This window comes from Notamacropus eugenii, chromosome 5 (genome assembly GCF_028372415.1).
Source record: "Notamacropus eugenii isolate mMacEug1 chromosome 5, mMacEug1.pri_v2, whole genome shotgun sequence".
Lineage (NCBI taxonomy): Eukaryota > Metazoa > Chordata > Mammalia > Diprotodontia > Macropodidae > Notamacropus > Notamacropus eugenii.
In genome coordinates, this window is record NC_092876.1 from 91,677,284 (window position 1) to 91,689,124 (window position 11,841).

Consider the following 11,841-nt stretch of genomic DNA (forward strand, 5'->3'; position numbering starts at 1 on the left):
ACTTGACAGTGAATATATAAAGTGTATACTCAAAGAGCAATCATTTGAAAAGCATTAGCTTATAGGGGAAGGAACACTGGCTTTAAAATACAGAACTCCAGATCCACCTTTAATATCTATAGGATGATCAATAAACCATTTACCCCAAAAGTGTCAATTTCGTCAAATTATGAAAATGTGGTATGGAATATTGACTAGGGAGTCAGCAATAAACACCTAGAATTTGACACATACCACACATATTGCCTATATCACCCTAGTCCTTGGACTTAAATATCTCTGCGATGTAGGTATTGTTTTTTTTATTCCAAGACAATAAATTTTAGAGAAGATGCTGACCTACATTAGTAGATAGAGTCTCCACATCTGGGAGTTCCCTAGACCAATGAAATCACAGGCCTTACCCCCATTCCACATACCTTGATTAGCTTACAGGTGCAAAGCATCTTACATGTGTAAAGAAATCTCATTACACATATTAAATGGCTATATTAATTTGAGATATTAATGTTAGCATCCTTGACCCTGAATTTAATAAGATAAAATATTTTGTTTAATTCATATAATGCCTGGGTACATAAGAAGTTCCACCTCTCTCTCTTGTTCATTTGACCACTCACCCTTAGGCTGGTCCTGTCAAAGGCCCAGAGGATGAGAAAAAGGAGATGCCTGAATTTGGCAAACTATTACAAAGACTTATCCAGAAATAATGAGAAATAAAACACGCTTTTGAGGGGAATTCGATTTAGGGTAAAGCATCCAAATACGGTCAATTCAAGCAATATCGAAAAAATTATGATTTACATCATTTTTCCAACAAATCAGGATGAGAAGTTAATGAATTTATGTCATTACTTCCCTGAAGTGATAATGCTAAATTTATAATTAACAATAACATTGAAGATTCTTTTGTACAAATAAATATAAATTTATATATAAGACCTAACTATAGATAACAAAAGACATAACATATATAAATTGAATTATGTACATGGACTTGTCATGTTTACTTCAGCTAATGTTGCTCTCATTATGAAACAAGGCTTGCAAGGGTAGTCTGATAAAAGAAGCCTTGGCTGCTGTTGCATAGTTACTTATATGCCCAACATGGGGCAGCTAGATGGTGCAGCAGATAGAGCACTAGTGCAGGAGTCAGGAGGACCTGAGTTCAAATCTCACCTCAGACACTTGACACTTACTAGCTGTGTGACTTTGGTCAAGTCACTTAACCCCAGTTGTCTCATCCAGGGTCATCTCCAGTCATCCTGATGAATATCTGGTTACTGGATTCAGATGGCTGTAGAAGAAAAGTGAGGCTGGTGACCTGCACAGCCCTCCCTCACTCAAAACAAAGTCAAGTGCAAGTCATGTCATCATTTCTCTGATGATATGGTCTTCTCTGGCAATGACACACATGGCATATCTGTCCAACGAAGAAAGACACATATGCCCAACTACGAAGCCCTTGATTTGTGATTGTTTACTTTGGAAGAGAAGTGTGTAGTAAATTAATGACATAAATAAGAAACAAAAATATTGCCAGTATCCTAAAGATAGTATCTGTCTAATAGCGATCACACTGCTTATCCTTAATTTCTACACTAATATGGTTATTTTCCTTCAATTAAAAATAAAAACAGGACCAGTTGGGTTGCTTACATGATAATTTGGTGAAAAAAAAAACATATTGATAAAAGAAAAGACCTGTATTTCTGTGACCACAGCAATAAGGGAGTCCTCTTCTTGATCTGCAGGATTCCCATTATGTGGCTCAATATCAGCTCTGCACCCTTCCTTCTGATTGGTTTTCCAGGCCTGGAAGAAGCCCACCACTGGATCTCCATCCCTTTATTTTCTGTGTATACCTTTGTGATTCTGGGCAATGGCACCCTCCTCTACCTCATCAGGGATGACCACAGTCTCCATGAGCCCATGTACTATTTCCTAGGCATGCTGGCGACCACTGACCTTGGGGTGACTATGACCACAATGCCCACTGTACTGGGGGTCCTATGATTAGATCACAGGGAGATTGGCCATGGGTTCTGCTTCTCTCAAGCCTACTTTTTCCATTCACTAGCCTTAGTGGAATCAGGTGTGTTGCTTGCCATGGCTTATGATCAATTCATTGCCATTAGAAATCCCCTGAGATGCTCATCTATCCTCACCAACACCAAAGTGGTAAAAATTGGGGTGGGGGTACTCCTAAGAAGCTGTGTGGCTATATTTTCCCCAATAGTGCCCCTTCATTGGTTCCATTACTGCCGTTCCCATGTTCTCTCTCATGCCTTCTGCCTCCACCAGGATGTCATCAAACTGGCCTGTGCAGACATCACCTTCAATCGCATCTATCCGGTATTTGTGGTTTTCATTGTTTTCCTAGATTCTTTGATCATCCGTTTCTCTTATATCCTAATCCTAAAACCAGTCATGGGTATTGCCTCAGGAGAGGAGAGGAACAAAGCCCTTAACACCTGTGTCTCCCACATCTACTGTGTTCTAGTCTTCTATGTTACAGGGATTGGTTTATCTCTCATTCACCGTTTTGGAAAGTATGTGCCACATGTGGTTCACATTGCAATGAGCTATGTCCGTTTCCTCTTTCCTCCATTAATGAACCCCATCATCTATAGCATCAAAACCAAGCAGATTCAGCGTGGCATTCTTCGTATGCTCTCTCTATGCAAATCCAAGGTCTAATCAGTGCTCCTTGGGATCTCCAAAACAGGCAAGTAGGGTAAATAATTTTCTGCCCATAGGAGCTCCTTGTGCTCTTAAAAGCACTCCAGACATTTAGCTGTTAAGGAATTCTTGGTAGCTTCTTCTATGATTCATTAACACAATATATAGTTACAGCCTGCACTTAGTTCTGAAATGTGAAATTAAATAAGTGAACTTTAAGTTGGAATTGATTTTAAATCATAATAATTATTTAATATTATAAGGGAGTACTATGTCTGCAATGAAGCCTAGGGTACTCCTAATGGTACTTGCTATCCTTACTAGGTTGAGATATTCTCCCCCAAAATCTTGCCTCCATGACTATTAATGGGTTCTGTGAATGTGATACCCTTGTTCTTCACCTGACCAAGTGGGCTTATGAGTGTAGGCCATGCATGTCTATATGTTTAAAATTCAGGATTACAGGAGATAAGACCATACCTTCTCCAAAGCGTCTTGAAAGCAGTTACTGTTTTCTATTTCTGTCCCTTACTTTCAAATAATTAGCTCTAATATGCATGTAAAGAATATAACATCATTTATTCTTACTGTGATATCTAAAATCATGCCATTTCTGGACATTTCTAATAGGATGTGCAGAGAACAGGTCAGGGGTTAGAATGGAGTGGCGCAAAGATTTGCTTCTAGCAGATTATCAGCCATTCAGATTTATCCATCTGCATGCAACACATACCTCCATCCACTATGTGAGTATATTGAACTTTATATAAAATATCAGAACTGCAGATTAAAGGAACCTCCGACGTCATTTAGTGCAATAAATACTTGAGCTGCATCCCCTCTAAATACATCATCAAACCAATCTATCAGTTTCTGTTTAAAGACCTAAAGTTCCTCTAATGAGAAAGGACATCAAATTGAGATACCAGTTCCCAAGAGAACCTCCTTTATATAATCAAGATCTCTGGTTCTTAAAATATTTCTTCTTATGTCATTCTAAAAAATGCATTTCTCTGCCTTTAGCCTTTTCCTCCTACTTTTGCAAATTGGGGATGTACAGAAAAAGCCCAGTCCCTCTTTTATGCTTTATCTCTTCAAGCATTTGGAGATTGCAAGCATTTCATTCTTGAGCGTTTCTTAGTTCAGGGTAAACATTAGAGTTGTCCTTCTTGAAAAACAAACAAAGAAACAAATGGAAAAAAAAAAAAACTCCCTTACACCTAGACTTATCTGAAGATCAATAGTTGCCATGGTCAGCCTTTCAAGACAATAGATTCACCTTTACCGGAGGTGTTTAGAAAAAAATGTTTAATGTCTGCCTGACAGGTATATTGCAGAGGGAAATCTTTTACACGTGTAGGTTGAACTAAATGTCCTCTGAGTTCTTTTCTGATGTTCCAAGAGTCTGTGGTCCTGGAAAGTCAGAGATCCTAGAAAAGACTGGGAAGTGCCCTGGGAAGGAGAGTGCCCTCTGTTGGAGGCCAAGGAAATTATAGGAAAGGAAGTGGCAAGAAGCATTAGATGTAAGTAGAACAATTCAGGATCACTAAAGGAATCTATAATTTGAAGCTTCATATTTGTAGCTGAGAGGAACTGCTGAAAGTATGGAATATAGTCAACATAGTGCCATCTGCTGAGAGAGGAGAAGGTTGGAATATAAGTAGACTAATGCAAGATGTCAAAAGGCATTCATGGCAGGGAGAAACTACCAGTGACTTCTTGGATAGACTGAAAGTAAGAGAGCCAGGGCAAACAGGAAGGGGAGTACCAATATGTAGGAAACCTAGTGCCTCAGGTAAGTGACTGAAACTATATAGGATTCTAAAAGATGATTTTTTTATTAGTAGGTAATGATAATTTCTTTTGACACTAATTTGGGTGGTTGTTTTTTTGACTTGTAAATAAATCTGTAAATGAATATATTCATATTGTGAGCTTTGTGAGCCCACAAACTTCTATAGGGAATGGATAACTATCCTAGAGGATAGGACATTTGTCAAATTCTTTAGTTGTCGCATTATCTTGTTGGATGTGATTTGTCAGAGAAATGAGAATTCCCTTCAAATTATACCCATTACTCTTTATTATTCCTCATTGGGCCAAGCAGAAGACATGAAAGTCCTTCAACTACTTGCAGACTCTTCTAGGTTATATATTTTCAGTTCTTTCAAGCAATCCTTAGAAGATATCACCTTAGGGTTCTACACCATCTTCTGTATATTTTCCATATCAGTAATATCCTTCCTAAAGTTCTGTCCTCAGGATTAAACACAGTATGCAGATCTGGTCTAGCCAAGGTAGAATACAGTCACCTATCATGTCCTCTTTCCTGGAAACTAGGAGTTTTTTAATGCAGCATAAATTCACATTAAGTTTTGTGGTCATCATTGGAAAAATGCTTAAAATCAATTTCACACTGCTATTTTCTTGTGAGAATAACTATTTATAAAGCATTCATTGTGGTCTGGGCTTTGTGGTGCTGGCTGAATGTCATACAATGTCAAGTAGATCTCAGAATCTGATTTCAAGAAACTTGAAGGCTAATGTGATTGGGGATTGGGCTGTGTGTGCGTGTTCATCCTTCATTGCTGAAGAAGACCATGCAATCAGAGAAATAATGACATGACTTGAACTTGAACTGTTTATATATTTAAAACTCAGGATTCCAGAAGATTGGAGTATGCCTTTTGAAAACTGTACTGAAAGGAGTGACTGTCTCTTACTTTTGTTTCTTCTCTTCAAATAGATAGCTCTGATCTGCATATGAAGAACATAACATCCTTTATTCTTTCTGTAATATCTGAATTCATTCTATTTCTGCACATTTCAAGTATACAGTGAACAGATCAGGGGTCAGGCTGGAGCAAGGAAAGAATTACTTCTAGCAGATTATCAGACATTCAGATTTATCCATCTTCATGCAACACGTACCTTTATAGAGTACATGTGTAGATTGAACTTTATAGAATCTCGGAACTGCAGATTTGAATGAAACCTCAGGAGTAATTCAGTGCAAGAAATATATCAATAAAATAAATAAAGAAATAGATAGATAGATAGATAGATAGATAGACAGATAGATGAATGAATGAATGAATAAATAAATAGATAAATAAATAAATAAATGAGCTGCAGCCCCTCTACACACCTCATCAAACCAATCTATCAGTATCTCTTTAAAGACATAGCTCCTGTAATGGGAGAGGATGTCAAATAGAGGATATCAGGTCCCAAGACAGTCTGTTTCATACAATTCAGAGCTCTGATTCTTGAGAAGTCACTTCTTACATCATTCAAAAAAATTGCATTTCTCTGTCTTTCCTTTCCTCCCATTTTTATAATTTGGGGGTGGATAGAAAAAGCCCATTCCCTCTTTCATTCTTTCACTCGAGTCTTCTCTTAGTTCAGGCTAAACATTAGACTTGTCCTGCTTGCAAAATAAACAAATCAACAAACAAATAAATGAAAAAGTGTCCCTGATTCTTAGAAAGTCAATAGTTGTGATGGTCAGCCTTTCAAGGCAATGGATTCACCTTCACTGGAGGTCTTCATAAAAAATGCTGGATGACTGCCTGTCAGGTATATTGTAGAGGGAAATCTCTTTCATATATAGGTTGGACTAAATGCCCTGAGTGTTATTTTCTGAAATTCCTTGAGTCTGTGATCCTGGCATTTCAGAGATCCTAGTGAAGACTGAGAAGGAGAGTGCCCTCTGTTGGAGGCTGAGAAAATTGTAGGAAAGGGAGTGACAGGAAGCATGGGTTGTAAGTAGGACAATTCAGGGTCACTAAAGGAAACTACAATTGGAAGCTTCATATTTGCAACTGAAGGGAACTGCTGAAAGTATGGAATATAGGCAGAACAATGCAATAGAGTTCCATCTTCTGAGAGAGGAGAAATATGGAATAAAAGTAGACTAATACAAGATGGCAAAAGGCATCCATGATAGGGAAAAGTTATTAGTAACTTCTGAGATGGACTGAAAGGAAGACAGTAAGAGCAAACAGTAAGGGGAGTACCAATATGTAGGAAACCAGGTGCCTCCAGTAAGTGACTGAAACTATATAGGATTCTAAGAGATGGTTTTTCATCAGTGGGTAATGTTAATTTCTTTTAACTCTAATTTAGGTGGTTTTATTTTTGGTGACATAAATAAATTTGTAAATGAATATATTCATATTTTGAGCTTTGTGAGCCCACAAATTTATAAGGGGAATGGATGACTATCCTAGAGCATAAGACATTTGTCAAATTTTTTAGTTCTAAGATTACCAGGGTACAGATGCGATTTATCAGAGAAGTGAGAAGTTCCTTCGGATTGTATCTTGTACTCTTTATTATTCCTCATAAAGTCAAGCTGAACACATGAAAGTCCCCCAAATGCTTGGAGACAACTCTAACATTCAAATCTCCAGGTTAAATATTCTCAGTTCCTTCAAGCAATCCTTAGAGAACATCACCTTAAGGCTCTTCACCATTTTCAGTATCCTTTCCATCTCACTAATAGCCTTCCTAATAGCTCAGAAATAAATATGGTCTGCAGATTTCATCTGGCCAAGGTTGAACACAGTACAACTATCACACCCCCTTTCCTGGAAATTATGCTTTTTGTAATGCAATGAAACTTTATATCATCTTTTGTAGCCATCATTGTAATAGTATTGAAAATCAATTTCACACTGCTATTTTATTGTGAGAATAAATATTTAAATATTTATAAAGCATCCATTGTGTTCTGGGCTCTGTGGTCCCTGCTGAATATCGTACAATGGCAAATAGATCTCAGCATCTGACTTTAAGGAACTTGAAGTCTAATATGCTTTGGGGTTGGGTTAGGAGGAAGATGTGTACAATTAAATGTTTCAATATTCTAAAACAGTGTATGTTCTCCCTATAGTTGTCCCTACCTACTTTAGTATTCAATATCAAAAAGATGCTGGGACAGAGAATATTTATCTCACAGCCAAACATCCGGTAAAATGAGTCTTTTGAAACCTGACTTGAAGTTTCTTCAAATAATAGATTCATCATCTTTCTCCAGAACCATAGTTGAAGACTTTCAAGGTTGGGATGTTTAGACATTACAAATTCTCCACTAACACAACGTTTGAGAATTCAAGGACCAATCCCGTTCCTCCCCTAATCCAATTAATGAAGAATCATTAATTAAAAGACCTTAGAAGACACAACCATGATTCCAGAGAATTGACAATGAGGAAAGCTACTCACTTCCCAACAGAGAGACAATAGATTCCATGGCAAAAAGAAATATATTTTTTGATGTTGCCAATATGGGAACTTATTTTGTTTTGTTGTGCATATTTGTTACAATGGTTTGTTTTGTTTGTCATTTGGTGGAGGTGGGAGTGAGAGAGAATAAATTCTTGTTAATTTAAAAAAAATGAGTAATTACTAAAAACGCAAATCCTGCTATTACTAAATAGAATGATTGGAATGCATGAAAGAGGAACAGATTAAGCACTCTGACAGTTTTTAAGAAGGAAGGGTCTTTGCCAGCTATCGATTTGCAATAATCCATTGAGAGATACAAGAAAGGTTTGTTTATTATTTGTATCTCAGAGAGGTTCAATGTCTAGTACTAAACATACATAGCAGGTAATTGAGATGAGAGTTTAAATCAAATAGGCTTATTAAGATACATGTACGTAAATATTCACATAATCTCCTGTGTTCAAACATGCCTAACAGCCAGAGATATGCCCTTGAGCCAGACACCCCTGCTGTCCTTTCAACACTCTCCTGCTCCCCTAATCTATCTGCACTGCCACCACCAAGGCTGTGGAGAAATCGATGCTCCCAATCTGCTTACAACACCCTCTTGTTGGCCATCTGTTCTATAAGATTGATCTTTTTTTTCTCTGTCTCCAGGATCATCCTAACCCCATTCCATATTCCCATAGGCTTGTAGATCTAGGACTTGAATGAAACTTAGAGGCCATCAAGTCTACCACCCTCATTTTACAGATAAAGAAATAGATCTATCCACTCTGGCTTCATCATATAGGCCTATATTCACAAAACATTTCAGGAGAGTTGGTTGGTACTATCCACTGGCTTTGCGAAGGGATTCTAACATTTTATCAATTGAAGGAGAGAGAACAGCTTTCACATGTATCTGTGTACACTTAACCTCATAGCAGGGAATACGGGAGAAAGATTCAGGGAAGAGACATTGTCCATAAATGATTATTTCTATTAGTCTGCTCATTTGGATCCTTGAAATATAAAATTTTATCTAAACCCACCCCCTTAACAAATCATTGAGGGCTTTATTAACATGTCCCAGGTGCCCTGGACAATGAGCAGTGTTCAGAGATATGAAAGGGTCAGTGGTAATATTGGTTTATAACTGGCAGTAACACAAGGAAGACTAACCCATGGATACTTAGAAGAATAAAGTTGAAGTAGATGCCCTAGAAGAGGGTGAGAATCTGTTGGCAGAGCTGGTTAAAGAAGCTGAAAGAGTCATAGAGACGTAGACAGTGGGTCCAGAAATGAGTGAAATAAGGCCAAGGTCTCAGTACTTTCCTCTGAGCTTAGAAGGTGCTTCCCAAAGGTGCTCCCCCCAGCTCTTATTGTCCTGTTCACTGACCCCTTCCTTTCATTGTTGGCCTTCATAGACATTTCAGCTAAATGGATTTCCTAAAGAATGATGACAGTTAGGGCAAACTAATAACCTTAATCAATAGAATAGGTTAGAGACCAGATCTCTCTCTCTCTCATCCTCTTCATATTTAACCCCACTTCCACATTCCCTACTCTAGTCAGCTTCTCCACACTGATCCCTTCTACCAAGCCTAAAGTGACTGAAACAAGCCCCTGAGAAATCTGATTCTAACATGCTATGTGTAAGGGAGAATGAAGGGAGATGAGCAGCTCCTTCTTATCTGCTTACCAACACACGTGCTGTTTGGGGCAGATGTTATGTGAGAGGGAAGGATGAGAGATCTGTAGAGACACTGCAGAATTCTTCAAGGGGAAAGATCAGGAAGACACAAGAAATGAATGCATTGCATGAAAATACACTGAGAAGAGGCTTCTTCCCTGTTCAGATGGGAACAGCAAGGAAACAGGACTAATCTTTAGATTCCTGAGGTTATTGGTAATAGAAGTCACAGATATATGCCAGGAAATTCTAGTGCTTCATAAGATATTGGGAAAAGAAAGTTAATTAAAATGAGCCAGAGCACAGTTGACTCATTCCCTGGAGGTGGGTCCCATGCCAAAAACTATATCTGCTTCCAGAAAGGATTCAGCATATTCCTATATAGCACATCTATGCAATTCATTGAAAGAAGATCTGGCTCTTAGGCACCTGTCATGGTTTCTGCTGACTATTTTCAGCCTGTGTGGTGCAGTATAGTGGTTATTGTTTAGTCATTTTTCAATTGTGTAAGACAGTGTCAATAGGCTAAATTTCTTAGATCACTTGTCTATTCTTTTATCCTTATTTCTTTATCCTTTTTCCTTGTATCATTTATTTGTGGGCAAGTCATAATAACCTACATAGTTGACTGGAAACCCTTGGATTCAAGGAAAGTGTCATTTTTCACATGTCTAACACATAACACTGTGCATTGAATATAGTTGGTGATTAATTGGGGTTGAATTGAATTGGTCATTTGTTAAGCAATGATTTTAAATCATTATGATTTTTATAGATAAGTACTGAACCTGTGATTTCCTTGATATAAAGAATTCCTGAGGGACTAAATTGTCATTACTATTGTATGCCAGTACCTTCTGTTCAGTTTATAGTCTTAGGGAATTGTATAGAGAAGTGAGATTAAATAACTTTCCCAGGGACATGAAGGTTGTATGTATCAGAGGTAGAACCTGAAGCTAAGTTTTATGGTACTCAAGGTTAGTTGCCTGTCTTCTATACCATAGGTGTTCTATTAGGCTGTGTAACACAAACCAATGAAAATTCCAATTAACACATGCTACATAATACGTGGGCATGGTTGGAAAGAACATCATATAACATGAAATATTTGAGATGGGCCTCATCACAAAGGTACAATTTAAATGACCATGGACTGTATAGGGAAAATGCTTTCCATGCATAGAGAAAGTTGTGAAGAAACATTAAGATGGGAAAGTGCAAATCCTATATAGGAGATGGAGAATAGTTTAGTTTGGATGGAACATCCATCATGTGAATTAGGGCTGGATGAGATCATGGTACACAGGGAAAGTGCGGCCAGATACTGCTAGACCACAGGTATTAGGCTGGTAGACTGAATTTACAGAATGCTCTGGATGTCTAGCTGAATGCAAAGGAATTCACCAAATCAGCGGATCTCAGAGTTGAAAGGGATCTCAGATTTCTACTTGAACAAGAACCCACTCCACAATAAACTTAACAAGGGAATCTTCTCTTATTTGCCTGAAGTTCTCAAGTATGGGGAGATCCAGTACCTACTAGAGCAACACATTATATTTTTTGGTAACTCTAATCACTACCAAGCAGTTCCTTACGTAAAGCCTAGCTTTCCCTCTTTGCCACTACATGTATTACCCCTAGTTTTGACTTCTTAATCTAACTACTCTTCCAAATAATAGTCCTTTAAATAGTTGAAGATAGCAATAATAAGCATTGTAAGCCCTTCCATCACTGATCAGAGAAACTCTTCGTCTATCTGGAGAGCATAAGCAGAGCGGATTATGGAGAAAAGGGAAGGTATGGATCACAGAAACAAAGTGGAGAAAGAAGAAGAGGAGAATGAGAAGATAAGGAATACAAGATCATATTAGCATAGATTTCAAGCTAGTAAGGGCTTCAGAGATCATCTAGTTTAATCCCTTTCAATTTATACATGCCCAAAGTGATAGAAATACTAAGTAATAGAGCTAAAATTGAAACGTATCTGACTCCAAGTCCTAGTCATTTCCTTGGGAAAGCTCTGTCATGTGAAGAGGAAATATGGGGAAGGGACATTATTTTGGATGCTTAGACTGAAGGGAGGACAGGGACAGAACACAACAGACAAGGATGTCGAGGTGATCTCACCAAGGTCCTAAATATATTCTGTGGGAAGGACTCTGTTCTTGGCGAGGTAGGGGTTAGAGACATGAAGGAAATAATTGCTATCCACAGGAATCTCAATATTATTTATTCATTTCACACAGATATCT

General features: G+C 37.9%; 1 pseudogene; it reads left to right on the plus strand.

The window, feature by feature from the left end:
- The first annotated feature begins 1,693 nt into the window (after positions 1–1,693).
- On the plus strand, positions 1,694–2,778 carry LOC140508733 (olfactory receptor 51B6-like; annotated as a pseudogene).
- The last annotated feature ends 9,063 nt before the right edge of the window (positions 2,779–11,841 follow it).